The sequence below is a fragment of the Physeter macrocephalus genome, chromosome 19, assembly GCF_002837175.3.
Source record: "Physeter macrocephalus isolate SW-GA chromosome 19, ASM283717v5, whole genome shotgun sequence".
Classification (NCBI taxonomy): domain Eukaryota; kingdom Metazoa; phylum Chordata; class Mammalia; order Artiodactyla; family Physeteridae; genus Physeter; species Physeter macrocephalus.
This window is the reverse complement of record NC_041232.1, coordinates 46160060-46175657: the sequence shown is the minus strand read 5'-3', so window position 1 is coordinate 46175657 and position 15598 is coordinate 46160060.

The window sequence follows — 15598 nt, the reverse complement described above, 5'->3', positions numbered from 1 at the left end:
TTATATTTTTGAGCATTACTCTTCATAAGCACTTTTGATTTATGTTTATATAAATCACTTTTTCTCACAACAAATGTAAGGTCTTATACAACAAAAATATATAATGAAAACAAATGCAATGTTAATTGCAATAGAAAATAAACACCAAAGGGCTAACACGGTTGCTAAAATTAAGCTTAGTGTCTGGCAGACAAGATAAAAGGATAAACTCAGATATCTATATAAATCTCATAATTTATACATGGTTTACACTGATTTCTTGAGTTAACTGCCTGTTTGATCTCACTTAATACTCAATCTCCTCAACTTCTCTCTTTCCCTCCCTCCCTCTCTCTCACACACACACAAACACACACCTCAATTTCTCACACAGAATTTTGTACGGGTCCATTGAGTGATATGAAGGACATTATCATCCACCATTAATGTAGTGGTACATTTCATTTGTCTTTTTAATCAGTGGTCCCTTCGATAAAAGTTGAAAGAGTAACGTAACAGTAAAAATGATCCCATTATATGGGAAGCTAATAATGTTCAAATAGGTATTTTGATGTTGGTTGCATATGGTTCAGGAAAAGAGCTTTAAGCATATCGAAAAGGCATACAACTTTACATATTTAAAACAACAAATATTCTACATATAGTATCCTTTTAGGCAAGCTTTTGATAAAACTGCCCAGAGAGAATTTAAGGTTATGTACTCTGATGAAGTACTGTATTGTAGGTATTTTATAAGGCATATGGATTGAAAGCAGATCCATATGCTTTATGAAAAGCAGATGAGATGGATGTAATCTTATGATGAAAACTCAGTGGCACTTGCTTGGATAAATGACTACAAATTACAGAAGGTGGCAACAAAGATATCTGTAAGAATGTGTAGTATTTAGAATCATTGAAAATTTAATTTAGAAAGCATAAATGGTAATCTTTAGCACATGACTAGGTATAAGATTGTCTCTGAATTCCATAGCATTGATGATAGAGCAAAATGGTTCTGATCTTGAAATATTTTGAATCATATACCATTAAGGAAAAACATCAGTAATGCTCTTTTTGAACGTCTTATTTTCTCCTTGTACATTAGTGTGAGTTACAACATAAAAATAAGCTAAGTTGCTATAAGAAGTATTATAATTTGATGTAAGAAAATGGAAATTTGGAGAATGTCTACCAAAGACAATAATTTTTAATTTAGGAAAATTTATATCAAGCCACTCCTTCAGATATAATTATATGCCAATTCCAACTGTCTACTGAGGATCCTTCTAGTCCATCTTAATAAAACATTATTATTAATAAATAGGAGTATTCAGCCAATTTTCTATGGCAGATGTGGTATGCATTTAGTTAATCTAAAAGTGGCTCTAAGTAATTCCAGTGTAAGTAAGAAAGGAGAGGCCCAGAGCACTCTGTTGTTAAATCTAATTCTTGAAATAGTCTAGCACTGTCAGGAGATATATTAAAACAGTTGCATGCATGTCTTAAGGACAAATTGGACAGGAGATAATTAAGAAGAGAAAGACAAGAACAACTAAAAGACAGGTGGATGGTTGACTGTTTTCATACAGGCAGACTGTTTAGATTTAACCACACATCTTTCCAATAGCTTTACTATTTTCATTCTTTCTAAAGTACATAGTTCAGTATAGCTCTGCCAATGGTAAACTTTGTTTTTGTTCCTTCAAAATATGGGTTTGTTGTTGTTGCTGTTGTTCTCATTCTTGAATGATCGTTTTGCAGGGAATGTATTTTTATTTGATCATTATTTTCTCTATGTACGGTTAATATTTCATTCTATCCTTTCACTTTAATTGTTGCTACAGAAAAATCAGCTATTTCTGTTCTATTTTTGTAGGAAATCTGTTTTTCTATTTGCTAATAAGATGACCTTATCCACTGTGTTCTTTATGACAATAGACCTAGTACTGATTTCATTTTGCAGTGTCTAAGTCTGGTCTATTTGGGTTTCACCTACAATCCTGCCCTGAGTTTCCTGAGATACCCCTGTATCTTTATTAAAAAATTGCTACTTTTATTTATTTGAAGTAAGTTAAAAGGTATATTAGTTTTCTATTGCTACAGAACAAATTGCCACAAATGTAGCAGCTTAAAACAACATCCATTTATTAGCTCACAGTTCTGTAGGTCAGAAATCCAGGAGATGTTGACTGGGTTGTCTGCTCAGGGTTCACAAGGCCAAAATCAAGGTGTTGGCAGGATGTATTTTCATTTGGAGCAGAGTGTCCTCTTCTAAGCCCATTCAGATTGTTGGTAAAATTCAGTTCCTTGAAGATTGTAGGACTGAGGTCTTCTGTTTCCTTGCTGGTTGTCAGCTGGAGCCACTCTCAGCTCCCAGAGGCTGCCTGCATTTCTTGCTACATGGCTTCTCAATCTTCAAAGCTGACAATGAAGAATATCCCTTTTGTCAGATGCTTCTCTGAAGCTTCAAATCTCTGACTCCAGGAAGAGGCCAATCCCTTTTAATGGTTCACCCAATTAAGTCCAACTCACCCTGGATAATTTCCCTTTTTAAAGCCAATTATATCATGTAACAAGCTAATCACCAGAATAAAATCCATCCTATTAATAGTCCGGAGGATTATGCAAGGCATGTATACCAGGGAGTTAGGGTCCTTGGGGGTTCACTTTAGAATTCTGCCTACCACAATAGGTGCATGTATAGCAATTATCAATCACTGAGTCCTAACTAAGAGAAAAATTTCAAGAATGAAGTTTCTAGTAGGTAAAGTTTTGTTTTGTGAGAAAAATCTAGGTATTGCTTTGTTTTAATATACTCACTTAGATGATTTGAATCCTCATGAATATATATTTACTGGTATGCAAATGATTCATTTGGTTTAAATTTAACATTGTATTGCTAACATGTCAAATTTAAATAATTAATGGAGGGAGATGGGAAACTGGAGAGTGCATTCTGGAATCTAATTTTTAATGACAAAAAAGCTCTGCTTCTGCATATATGAATTTAAGATTAAGACCTCTCTCCAGATTGCTTCTTATTGCTTCCTCTTTTACATCTTTGGCTGGAATGATCTTATTCCAGGTATGGCCCTGTGGACTTCCCTCCATTAAAAACGATTACTAATTGAATTGTCTCTTAAGATAGTAGATTTTGCTTCCTTAATCTTGGCAGGCCTTTGCCTGTATACAGTGTTGCCTGGAAGTATGATTTGTCTGCATGAGGATACTAATCTTTACCCTAATCCTATGTTTTTAACCATCTTCGGTTTATCATTTAGTGTTCGATTTCATCCAAGAAATACTGAAGGTAAGCATACTGTAATTAATGCACAAGACTCTTTCTTGGAAGACACTTCTATTTCAGGTCACAGTATACATTCATTGAGGTGGAAACAAAGTTTTGGTATGTATTTTGTGGCACCTGATATTTCGTGAGATGAACCATGCTTCAAAAATTTGTTTTTATTAGAAGTAAACCGTTAGACGGCTTGAATTCATCATTTTCCCCACCTCACCCTACAGATGCAAAGTTTTCCTATCCTCTCCCATAGCTTGTTCAGATTTCTCAATACCAAACTCACCTTAGAACCGACAATCAAACCAGGCGGAGCTTATCACCTGTAGTCCTTGAATTCCTCTTAAGAGGTGATAATGAGGGTAGCATATCAGAAACCTCCCATTTGTGAGCGCGCAGAAACAAGTCCTACTGTCTTCACATTAAAGAAGTCCGATCCCGATTCTAATCATAACTACTGCAGTTCACTCGTCCCCACCCCCTCCCTCTTCAGTAAGGAGGGAAAGGAGTTTGGCGGGGTTAAACTGGTTAGAAAGGAAATAAAAAAGAGCGGGGAGGTGGCGGCACCGAGAAGGCCTAGCGCGCGCTCAGAGCCCCAGCAGCACCGGTCTGCAGCGGAAACGCGGGGCAGGCACAGGACCCGCCCGGGAGGCCCGGGGAGCGCTAGCCCGGGGTCCCAGGCGGCTGCCGCCGCGGTTGCCTGGACACCGAGTAACCGAACTGAGGGCCTCGGCCGCCGGCGCCGCGGAGCCGGTGGGGTGGGCAGGCGAGCCGGTGAGTCTGGGGCGCCCCCCCGTCCAGCTGCTTGCACGGCTCCCATGGGCAGCATACAGACCCGAGTACCCGGGCCGCTTCCGCCTGGGTTAACATCCCATTTGGTCAATCCCTTAGCTATCAGTCCCTTCCTGGAGGCTGAGGCGAAGCTGTCACTCAGCATAAGAAAAATCCCCAGGGCCTAGGGAAGGGACGGAAGGTCTCCCTCCACCGGCCGCCCAGTTGTACTTCACGTCACGTCTAAAACTGCATCCCTAGGGTCTTATTCTTTTACAATAATTATTTCTACCTTTTTATTTTGCGTATAAGACCTCCTTGTGGGGGCCGAGTATTATTATTTTGAATTGTTATTTATATGTCTTCTTTTGATATTTCATCTTACAAGTGTTGGCCCAAATATTGCACGTCTTCTTAGGGAAGAGGCTGGGGATTTTGTATTTCTTTATTTGCTCTGCAAGACCCCAAATGAGATGGTCCGCAACACCTCCCTTCTGCAGATAAGGAAAATGAGGCTCAGGCTGTTACATGACTTAACCAAGGTCAAGAATTTGCAAGCTTCAGACCGGGAAGACTAAGGGTCTCCTGACTCCCAATTTAAAGCATTTTCTATTCTTTCTTTCTTGACGTTCATGGGTTGTTCAATAAATGTGAGTTGACTTGGTAGCTTCGCAGGCCTACTTACTACTGCATGATCTGTCTGGGCATCCTGACCCAAATGTAGCATTCTTGAGATATTCTCCCCCCACCCCAATAATTTTTCTTGGTCCTACCATGGCAATAGCAAATTTACCAAAGTTAGGAGCTCAGAGACAAATGGATGGCTAATTGCCAGACACATAAAACAATCTGAAGGATTTTCAGCTGTTAGTTTATGTTGAACAATTACCTAGACATTTGTATGTGAGACTAGTGCATTTTTATCTCGAATATATAATACTTCTCATTTTACTGTTGTATTCTGAAGCCTTATTAACAATATCTGGCTAGTTTTCAGAATTATTAAAAATATGAGTTTGAAGTTAATCTGCCCCTTCTCCTTCGATGAAGTCCCATCATGGTAGTAACTGCCATAGCTCTTATCCACGACCCTGCCTTCTCTCCTCTGCTCTTGTCCAAGATTCAGCATAATCTCAGACTTAACTAACCTGTAACTACATCCTCAGAGTGTGTTCTTCCTTCTCTATTCCCTAGAGAAGTGAATGATAATATGCATACACTCGTTTTCCTTTTTCTTTTTAAATACGGACTTTATTCTCACACTGGCTTATTCTACCAGGCTAGAACCATGACTTTCAAGAGCTCTGGAAATCTCACAAATTGTAAATTTGTGAGCTCTGGACTAACAAATTCTCAGTCTTGTACCTAGCAAGAAAAATCTAGAAATGCCCTAGCACAACTCTCCCTTACCACAACTGGTTCAACGTGCCTATCCCTAGAGCAGTCATGTTGGGGATGGGGCTACTAGGATTGATAGCAATCTATCAAACCATGTGGATGGCGTGGGAAAACAGTATCTCAAAAGAAAGGAGCCCCCTTTCTGGGAAAAAAAGCAAACAATATTTGTCTACCCAGACTTATCTACGCATATGAGAATGTTGCTAAAATGCAACATTAGAGAATTGCTAAAACGCTACACACCAGAGTCCAGACAAAACAGAAAAGGTAGGACGTATGATCAGAAAGGAAAAGCAGAGAGATTAAGCACCTGAAATACTCAAGGTAGTTGAATGTGTGTTGTGGTAATGATGTAGGGAGAAAATTGGATTGATCATAAGCATTTGTATTATGTACCTGGTGGAAAAGTAGTACATCCACAAGTAGATGGTTGCACGGATGAGCCTTAATGATCATGATGTCTGTTTTCTGTACAATAATAACACTAATAAAATATATATGGCATTTTAAAATTGGCATTGAACTGAGGTTAACCTCAGTTATAATGTTGTGGAAAAAAGACCACCCAAATGAAAAGAAACAGAGATGGCTTTTTATTTAGAGCTTGTTATAGCAAGGGAGTCAGATACCATCATTGCTTAGGGCAGAGACTCAAAGGCAGACAGGGGAGTGGGAAAGTTTTATAGTGGAAAAAATAAAGGTTTCAGGTATGCTCTGACTGGAGGCTGTTGACATGGGGAAACTGGAGGCAGGCTAACTGGAAGTAGGGCATCCTATGGGATTGGTTTTAGGGGCTTATTTGGCTTTCTCTGGTGGGTCCCAAGTTAGAAGTGCAGGCAAATATTAGGGGAGCTGGATGTCACTGACAAAGCCCTGACTGTTCTGGGATGATTTACTACAGAGGCTGTGGTTTGGCTTCCTGTGCTGTTTGGTGCAGAGATTGTGGGTTGGAATTCTATTTTTATATGTGATCTGGTCATTATCCATTTGTATATTCAGTCCCTCCATGCTCATAAAAATTTAGTTAGGTAAATTTAATTTTACTCTCCTATTAGGAAAAACTGAGATATGGAGAGATTTGGAAAGGTTAAGTATTATATTCATGAATATATAATTTGTTAATGAACCCTCATTCACTGAATTTAAATCATTACCATTTATTAAGCACTTACTATACACTGGTCAATGGACTAAAGAGTTTGCAATATATATGTTATATTAAACCTCACAATAACACTGTGAAGCATTATTGTTTTCACCATTTTCCAGTGGAGGAGACTGATGCTCAAATACATTAAGTACCCTTCCCTTCTCAAGGTCATATCTAGGAGCCCATCTGGAATTTAATCCCACATCTAACTGATTTAAAATCTATGTTTCTTGGCACTTTCTTAAACTGTCTGATAATCTCCTACTTTCATCACTATATCACTCTATTTCACCTTAGTTTGTATCTATGTACATTACCATCTGGACTCCTTTCCTAGATACTTATAGGATCTTTGTGTGAACAGAGAGAATTAAAAGTCTTTTCTGTGTGAACTGAAGGGATTCAATCCACTGTTAAGGATGCTGGAAAAACTTTGGCTTTAATCACAAACCAAAGAAATGAATGAGATGCCTGGGCATGTAAAATTACATAGTGAAGGTGGAGGGGTGAAGAAATGGTTGAAAATACAGTGAAAGAATACAACCAAGAGGGTATGAGTACCTAAAAAGGACTGCTTCTCTTAATAAACTAGTCAAATAGTTTGCATGGAAAATCAGTTATTCAAATATCTCTGTACTGATTGTTAGTAAAATGTTTCATGGGTAACTGGACAATTATTTTTCTTTCTTTTAAACTTGTTTTGTGGAAGTGAGACTATATTTCTATTTTTTTCCTTTAGGAAAAAACTAGCCTCAGGAATTGTAATTGTTGAGCCCCAAAATTACACTTGTGACAAATTCCTTGAGAGACTTAAAAACAGAATTTTTGCTAGTGAAATTGTGTTAGCCAGTGTTAATTATGTGTTAATCACCCTTAGTATCCCACTGCTTTATGGAGCTCAGTTTACTCAGTTTATGCTCTCAGAACAACTTTTTTACAGGTAAGGATATAGCACAGACACAACAGAAGAAGACATTCATGGGGAAAGGTCCAGAGATCTCAGGCACGGATTTCTTTATTCTCCCATCTCTGGGTCACACAGCTACTCTTGGTCTGTATAGGTCTGCAACCACTACATGTGCACATCTCAAGCACCTCCGTAGCAGGAAACCCAATCTGTTCATGATGGAGATCTCATAATGAACTCCTCATAATAGGCATATTCTAGGTATGTTGCCAGCCTTTAATTTGTAAGTCCCCTCCTGCAGGCTCTACTGAAATTAAGTACAATTATAAATCCAGTTGTTATTACTAAACAGTGCTGGCAGGCTGATACATCCTGTTCTGCAACAATTCACAGGCCCATGGTTTCAAAACATCTTTTATCTTCAGTTAATGCATTCCATAGCATTGGCCAAGGGTCAGTAGCTCTGTAGGTAAGCTTCAGTTAATCCACACCAGCTAAGATGAACCCATTATATGCATGGCCTATGGACACAGCAACTTTTAGACTAAATGCTCAAGCCTTTTTCCATAATAGAAATAGCAAATGAGTAAACATCCCCTCTTGCATCTACATATCACTTCATGTATAGATCTTTCCATCTCAAATCTGTTCAATTTCTGGAAAAAATGGTCTAATTACACCTTTCCTTCTTCCCCACTCATTCACTCCTGGGTTTCTTGCTACCGAAATTCTGCTAGTGTCATTTAATGTGTATGTTCATGTTAAGTTCACTTATGACCTATTGGCATGGACATTTTTTTCTAGCTTTTATCTCATATAACTTCTTAAAGCTCTTTAGGTTGTTGGCTCCTTCTTGAAACTCCTTTCTCTTGGTTTCTATGATCCCATTCATTTCTGCTTTTCCTGTGATTTTTCTAGAAATTCTTAATGTTAATTTTCTTGGCTTTCATTGTCAACATTCCTTTTTGTTGCTGTCATCTCATCCACTACGAGCTCCACAATGTTAATATCAAAAAAATTCTAGTTCCAGTCTCAAACTTTCTCATAGATTTTGGACAAACATACATTATAACATACATTAAAAACCACCCATATATAAAATTAAAAGGCATCTCTCCTCTAAACCCTACTGGTTCTTCCTCACATAGACTCAATTTAGGATAATGGTGATAACATTCTTTCATTCCCTCATGCTAGAAACTTGGGAGTTATTCTAGACTCCACCTTCTCTGTTACTTACCACATCCAATTTCTCACCAAATCGTGCTATTTATGCCTCTTAGATATCTTTTGGTTCTTTCTTCTCCTCTCCATTTCTACTTCCTCTGCCTTAATTTAAAAAATATTTACCTTGATTACTTCAGTAATCAATCTTTAGTAACCTTCTCCATCATTTTTTGCCTTTCTTCCTATTAACCATCTATGGCATGGCACTGCACTGTGGCTATCAGATCACTAATATCTTCCTACGAAAGATTCTAAATGGTTAAAAAGGGGTCTTGCTTATTTTTGTATCTTCAGTGTCTAATATATAAGGTATATTCAATAAATTAATATAGAGTTTAGAAAATATGTATAGAAAATGATGATCTGCTACTGACATGCTCTAGAACAATGTTGTTCAAAAGCCTTTTCAATGATAGAACTGTTCGATAATGCAGATGCCACTAGCTACCTGTGGCTATTGAGTACCTGAAGGTGGCTAGTGTAGTTAAGGAACGGAATTTTTTATTTTAAAGTTTTATATGGCTAGTGTCTATAGTATAGGACAGCAAAGCTCTAGGAAATTGCTCTTTAAAAATTTTGTATTTAATTAACTCTTAAGTGGAATAAATTAAAAGCAGTTTTCTCTTTTGCTCCATTAATCATCACCACTTAAAACTAAAATTCTGGAGATGTTCTCTCACACAGTGTTCATTCAAGAAATATTTTTGAACACTTAAGATATGCCATACACTGTGGCTTCAAAGAGAAATAAAACACCTAATTTCTTCATTCAAGGTGCAGCAGGAAAACACCAACTGGTGATGGAATTTGATTTTGGAACTTGATATTTGGGGGTATTTTGAAGGGTTGATTTAGATAACAGTGGGGAAGAAGATTTTAAATTATTTTTTCTCTTCCTCCTCCCACATCTAGATTTTGAAGTAGCAAATGGGAGTGGACTTGTCAAAATTATACTTGTGATGATGACAGGACCCATTTTGGATCCCAATGTCTACTCCTCCTGAAGGTGGTGATAAATTTTGCTGGTTTATTTGACCTATGTAGTTTTCATTATGTCTCCTCTCTTTTCTACCCTCTGTTTTATATCTGCTTGATATCTCAACTGCTTTTAGATTTATTAATTTCTTTGCATTCTATGATCTGATGTCAAAGATGACCCAATATCATCCCTCTGGATCTAGACAATTCCAATAAACTGTGTCATTCATTACAACTGGCTGTTTGTGGTATGACAGCAAATTTTCAATCACTATGATAGCATTTATAGCCAAGATAATTTAGATTAGTTAGCAAATATTATGCCATGAGATCATGTACAAAATATCACTAGGGCCCAGATATGTACTATATAATGTATTTCTTATTTATTTATTTAACATCTTTATTGGAGTATTAAGTGCTTTACAATGGTGTGTTAGTTTCTGCTTTATAACAAAGTGAATCAGCTATACATGTACATATATCCCCATATCTCCTCCCTCTTGCTTCTCCCTTCCACCCTCCCTATCTTCCCCGTCTAGGTAGTCACAAAGCACCGAGCTGATCTCACTGTGCTATGCGGCTGCTTCCCACTAGCTATCTATTTTACATTTGGTAGTGTGTATATGTCCATGCCACTCTCTCACTTCATTCCAGCTTACCCTTCCCCCTCCCCGTGTCCTCAAGTCCATTCTCTACGTCTGCGTCTTTATTCCAGTCCTGCCCCTAGGTTCTTCAGAACCATTATAATGTATTTCTTTACCCACTAATTTGAACACTTATTGCAGAAAAATGCAATAAGAAGCTCTTGGCATAATTTCTTTGTAATACATTCCGAATGCTGCTTGTTACTTTTGATTTTCTTATTCTCCAGATGGCTACATATTTGCACTCTATTTTTCTGTTATTTCTCTGAGCACAGATTTCTTACTGGGTGCTATTATTTATTTATTGTTATTTATATCTTTGGTTTGTCTTGCAGCAAACAGAAACTGTTCCTCTTAACTGATAATTTAAGAATAGGAAATTAGTGGAGAGCTTAATTTTCCAGTGTGACTTCATATTTTTCAAGAGCTATACCACTGGATGAATTTTGATTTCTATACTGAACGTTAACAATTTAAATCATTTAGTAGTGAAAATTATATAATTCCTAGAAAATATACTAAGTATTGCTTGTATTGAGATCTTTCCTAAATCACAGTAATTAAAAAATCCAAACATTTATATTTTAAAATCTTTCAAAAATAGAATTATTAATGAAAGCATTACTTACTTTCTTGCCCCCCCAGTGGCATAATGACAACCTCATAATGACATCCGTTTTGATTTTCTTTTTTAAAAGTATAGGAAGTATACCTTTCCATACAAAGAAATCACTCTTGTTGAATTATTGCCCAATCACAGAGTGGGAATCTGTTAAGGTGCATTACTGTTTAGAATGAAACATGTAATAGGAAACCTCAGCATATTATTAAATTTTTTCAACTAATGGCTTAAAGCTATAGTTAGAGGGAAATAAATCTTCATTGTCAAACTTCACCCTATTCTTCTTTATTTTCTTATTAGTTTTAGTCTCATATTTCCCTTCCCTTTAGATGACTTACTGGGCTCTGGTAAAGAAGGTAAGAAGAGGAACACTGAGTGAATAATGGGTGACGGGGTGTGAGTGGAGGCAGTACATTACCTGTTTTCAATTTAGTGTTTGAGGACCTCCAGGGGGATAAAATGACCTTTGGCCGAGGTCATATTCAAGGGAGAGTTAGTCTTTCCATTTTTATTAAATTTTAATTTGGTAGCTCATATGAACAAGAATTCTTTCTTATTTAGCAACATATGGTTTGTATTAATTCAGTAGCTTGCATTTGGGGGAAGATCATTTAGGGAATCTGGACGAATACAAACCAGCTATGCTCTGGAGGCTCCATGCCAAGGCACGGATATCCTTCAGCAAAAGTAAAAAATCAGCACTAGGTAACAATTCTCAGTAGAATTTTATAAGTATCCCTTGTGGGAAAACTCGGGATTCCTCTCAGATTATCCAATCTTTAAACCCTTTGAAGAGTTTACATTAGAAGAATAAACAGCTTTTACTCAGTGTCATTAAAACTTCCCCCTCCCCGTGTCCTCAAGTCCATTCTCTACGTCTGCGTCTTTATTCCAGTCCTGCCCCTAGGTTCTTCAGAACCATTATAATGTATTTCTTTACCCACTAATTTGAACACTTATTGCAGAAAAATGCAATAAGAAGCTCTTGGCATAATTTCTTTGTAATACATTCCGAATGCTGCTTGTTACTTTTGATTTTCTTATTCTCCAGATGGCTACATATTTGCACTCTATTTTTCTGTTATTTCTCTGAGCACAGATTTCTTACTGGGTGCTATTATTTATTTATTGTTATTTATATCTTTGGTTTGTCTTGCAGCAAACAGAAACTGTTCCTCTTAACTGATAATTTAAGAATAGGAAATTAGTGGAGAGCTTAATTTTCCAGTGTGACTTCATATTTTTCAAGAGCTATACCACTGGATGAATTTTGATTTCTATACTGAACGTTAACAATTTAAATCATTTAGTAGTGAAAATTATATAATTCCTAGAAAATATACTAAGTATTGCTTGTATTGAGATCTTTCCTAAATCACAGTAATTAAAAAATCCAAACATTTATATTTTAAAATCTTTCAAAAATAGAATTATTAATGAAAGCATTACTTACTTTCTTGCCCCCCCAGTGGCATAATGACAACCTCATAATGACATCCGTTTTGATTTTCTTTTTTAAAAGTATAGGAAGTATACCTTTCCATACAAAGAAATCACTCTTGTTGAATTATTGCCCAATCACAGAGTGGGAATCTGTTAAGGTGCATTACTGTTTAGAATGAAACATGTAATAGGAAACCTCAGCATATTATTAAATTTTTTCAACTAATGGCTTAAAGCTATAGTTAGAGGGAAATAAATCTTCATTGTCAAACTTCACCCTATTCTTCTTTATTTTCTTATTAGTTTTAGTCTCATATTTCCCTTCCCTTTAGATGACTTACTGGGCTCTGGTAAAGAAGGTAAGAAGAGGAACACTGAGTGAATAATGGGTGACGGGGTGTGAGTGGAGGCAGTACATTACCTGTTTTCAATTTAGTGTTTGAGGACCTCCAGGGGGATAAAATGACCTTTGGCCGAGGTCATATTCAAGGGAGAGTTAGTCTTTCCATTTTTATTAAATTTTAATTTGGTAGCTCATATGAACAAGAATTCTTTCTTATTTAGCAACATATGGTTTGTATTAATTCAGTAGCTTGCATTTGGGGGAAGATCATTTAGGGAATCTGGACGAATACAAACCAGCTATGCTCTGGAGGCTCCATGCCAAGGCACGGATATCCTTCAGCAAAAGTAAAAAATCAGCACTAGGTAACAATTCTCAGTAGAATTTTATAAGTATCCCTTGTGGGAAAACTCGGGATTCCTCTCAGATTATCCAATCTTTAAACCCTTTGAAGAGTTTACATTAGAAGAATAAACAGCTTTTACTCAGTGTCATTAAAATCTCTAAACTAATGTTAACAAACACTGAGTAGTTTCTTCATTATTCAAATATAACCTCAGAAAAGTTGATAATATTAGAGTCTTTCTTATAAAGGCAATACATAAACCTCTGGAAAAGTCATAGTTTATGTATCTTAATACCATATTAATCAATGTAACTGAGTTGTCAACACTTAGTTCCTTAATAGATAATAGATTTGAAATTCTTTGTTGTTGAGGGGCCTAGAGTGTATAAAATTAGCAGGAAGAGCCCTTATTGGCTTGTACACCTAGGAATACCGTATCGGTGTGTGTGTGTGTGTGTGTGTGTGTGTTTGTGTGTGTGTGTGCGCGCGTGTGAGTGCACGTGTTTGGGGAGAGGACATGAGGGGTTAATACTAATATCTGGGCTGAAGAAATATATTACTGCCATCCTGAAGTGAAACTTATGGTTTCCTTAGAAAAACTCTGCTAAAAGGTGGTTAGATTCTACCGGCAGAATGCTTTTATTCATGTAGAAAGCACAGCTCTTAGTCTACAAACTGAGCTGTGTAAAGAATACCACACTTAAAATTTTCCTCTAAATCAACTAGATTCCAGCTTAGTGGCCCCATCCCACCAGTTTAGCAGGAAATTTACTATTATTCAGTCTTGGTATCATCTCTGTCCTGCTCCCCAGATGGAAGCAAACCATTTGTGCCAAGTATCTGTGGTCTTTGGATGTACCAGAGCATCTGGAAATGTAACTATCCCACCCAGCAACCTCCTTCCATGCGTCCTCTGGTCCACTGGGAGCCCCAGGCTTTTCGTGGGCCTGGTTGATTACACAGGCCTTCTGGCTAGATGCCCCCTAGGAGTGTGGAAGCTGAGTGCAACTGGAAGTCCTCATGCCTGTGATGCAGTCTCTCTGACTGCACCTAACAGTCATCCCCCCAACCCCCAGGTCTGCTCATCTCCTTGGTTGCTGCCACAGCCTTCTTGGACTCACAGACCTCCTCTATCACCAAGTCCTGGGGAATACTTCTACCTACCTTATTGATCCTACCTTCCTCTCCAGGACACCCCAAGAGCTAAAGATCAAAGTCACTCCAGGCTGCCTCTGCTTTTCTCCAGGCTAAAAACCTTGCAACAAAGAGCTACTAAGTCTTGTTATGAGATTAAAATGGGAGAAGGGAGTGGGAGAGCATATGGGGAGAACAGATACAAGTTAATATTTCAATAGATTTATCGGATAGAATAATATTTTTAACAAACATAGTGTTATTTGGGGGAAAGGTGGATGTGATTTGGTCACTTGGGAACCTAATCATCCTTTACTGTAAGAGCGGTTCCTGAGAAGGGTATTTATACCATTGGTGACAACAAGATTAATTTGTGACCATCCCTGACCATACTTATAGCTAAGTGATTATTTTAATATCTAGTAGAAAATATATATTAAAATGTGAATTGGTGTAAGTTACTTAAATTACAGCATAGGGAGTACATGAACCTAATAACAAAAAAACTGATGGTGGTATACAAATGATCAGATGTGAAATAATACAGTATGACCTTGTTTCTATGAAAAATTATGTTCCTAAATTCAAAATCAAAATATGTTCATAATTGAGAATGTCTGTAATTCAGATATTCCAAGAAAAATGTGAAAATGCTTTACTACACAGGAAGTATTCTTAGCTTTCAACACACAGAACTTTATAAAATACAAGTGGTCTGTTTTGCATATTCTACTATGACATTATTAAAGGAGTAATCACTTATAGTTCACTTATGTCAATTTGAAGACAGTGAATCATCATTTCAGCCATTTCCATTATTATTGCTCTTTTTCATTTTTAAACAATTATGGTTTTAAACTACTGATCAATATTTTAAATCAGCTAATTGCTTTAATAATGCAACCCTCTATTAGAACAGCTTACACTATGCTATGTAAAAATTCACAAACCATAGTGATTTAATGAAACAAAGGCCTCTTTTTTAATGATGTCACAGTGATGTAGACAAGGGAGTTTTCCTGAGTGGGTGTTTTTTAAGAGATGGCCCGGGGACCCAGTTTCTATCACTGTAGCTCTAAGATGCAGAACACGTGGCTTCCAAGGTTGCTGTGGAAACGAAAAGAGGGCTGGAGGAGCAAATGGAATGTTTATAAGGTCAAGGACTACTCTAATTCAGTTTTCCTATGTGTCCAGGAAGAGAAAATTATGCAATGAACACATAGTATTGACTCTACCACAATCCCCAAATATAATTCAGAATAGTTAAGATATAAAAGAATATTTAGTCAAAAGCGCTTCACTGTGCACTTAATATTTATTGCTGACAAAAAATGTTATTTAAGAATGAATAG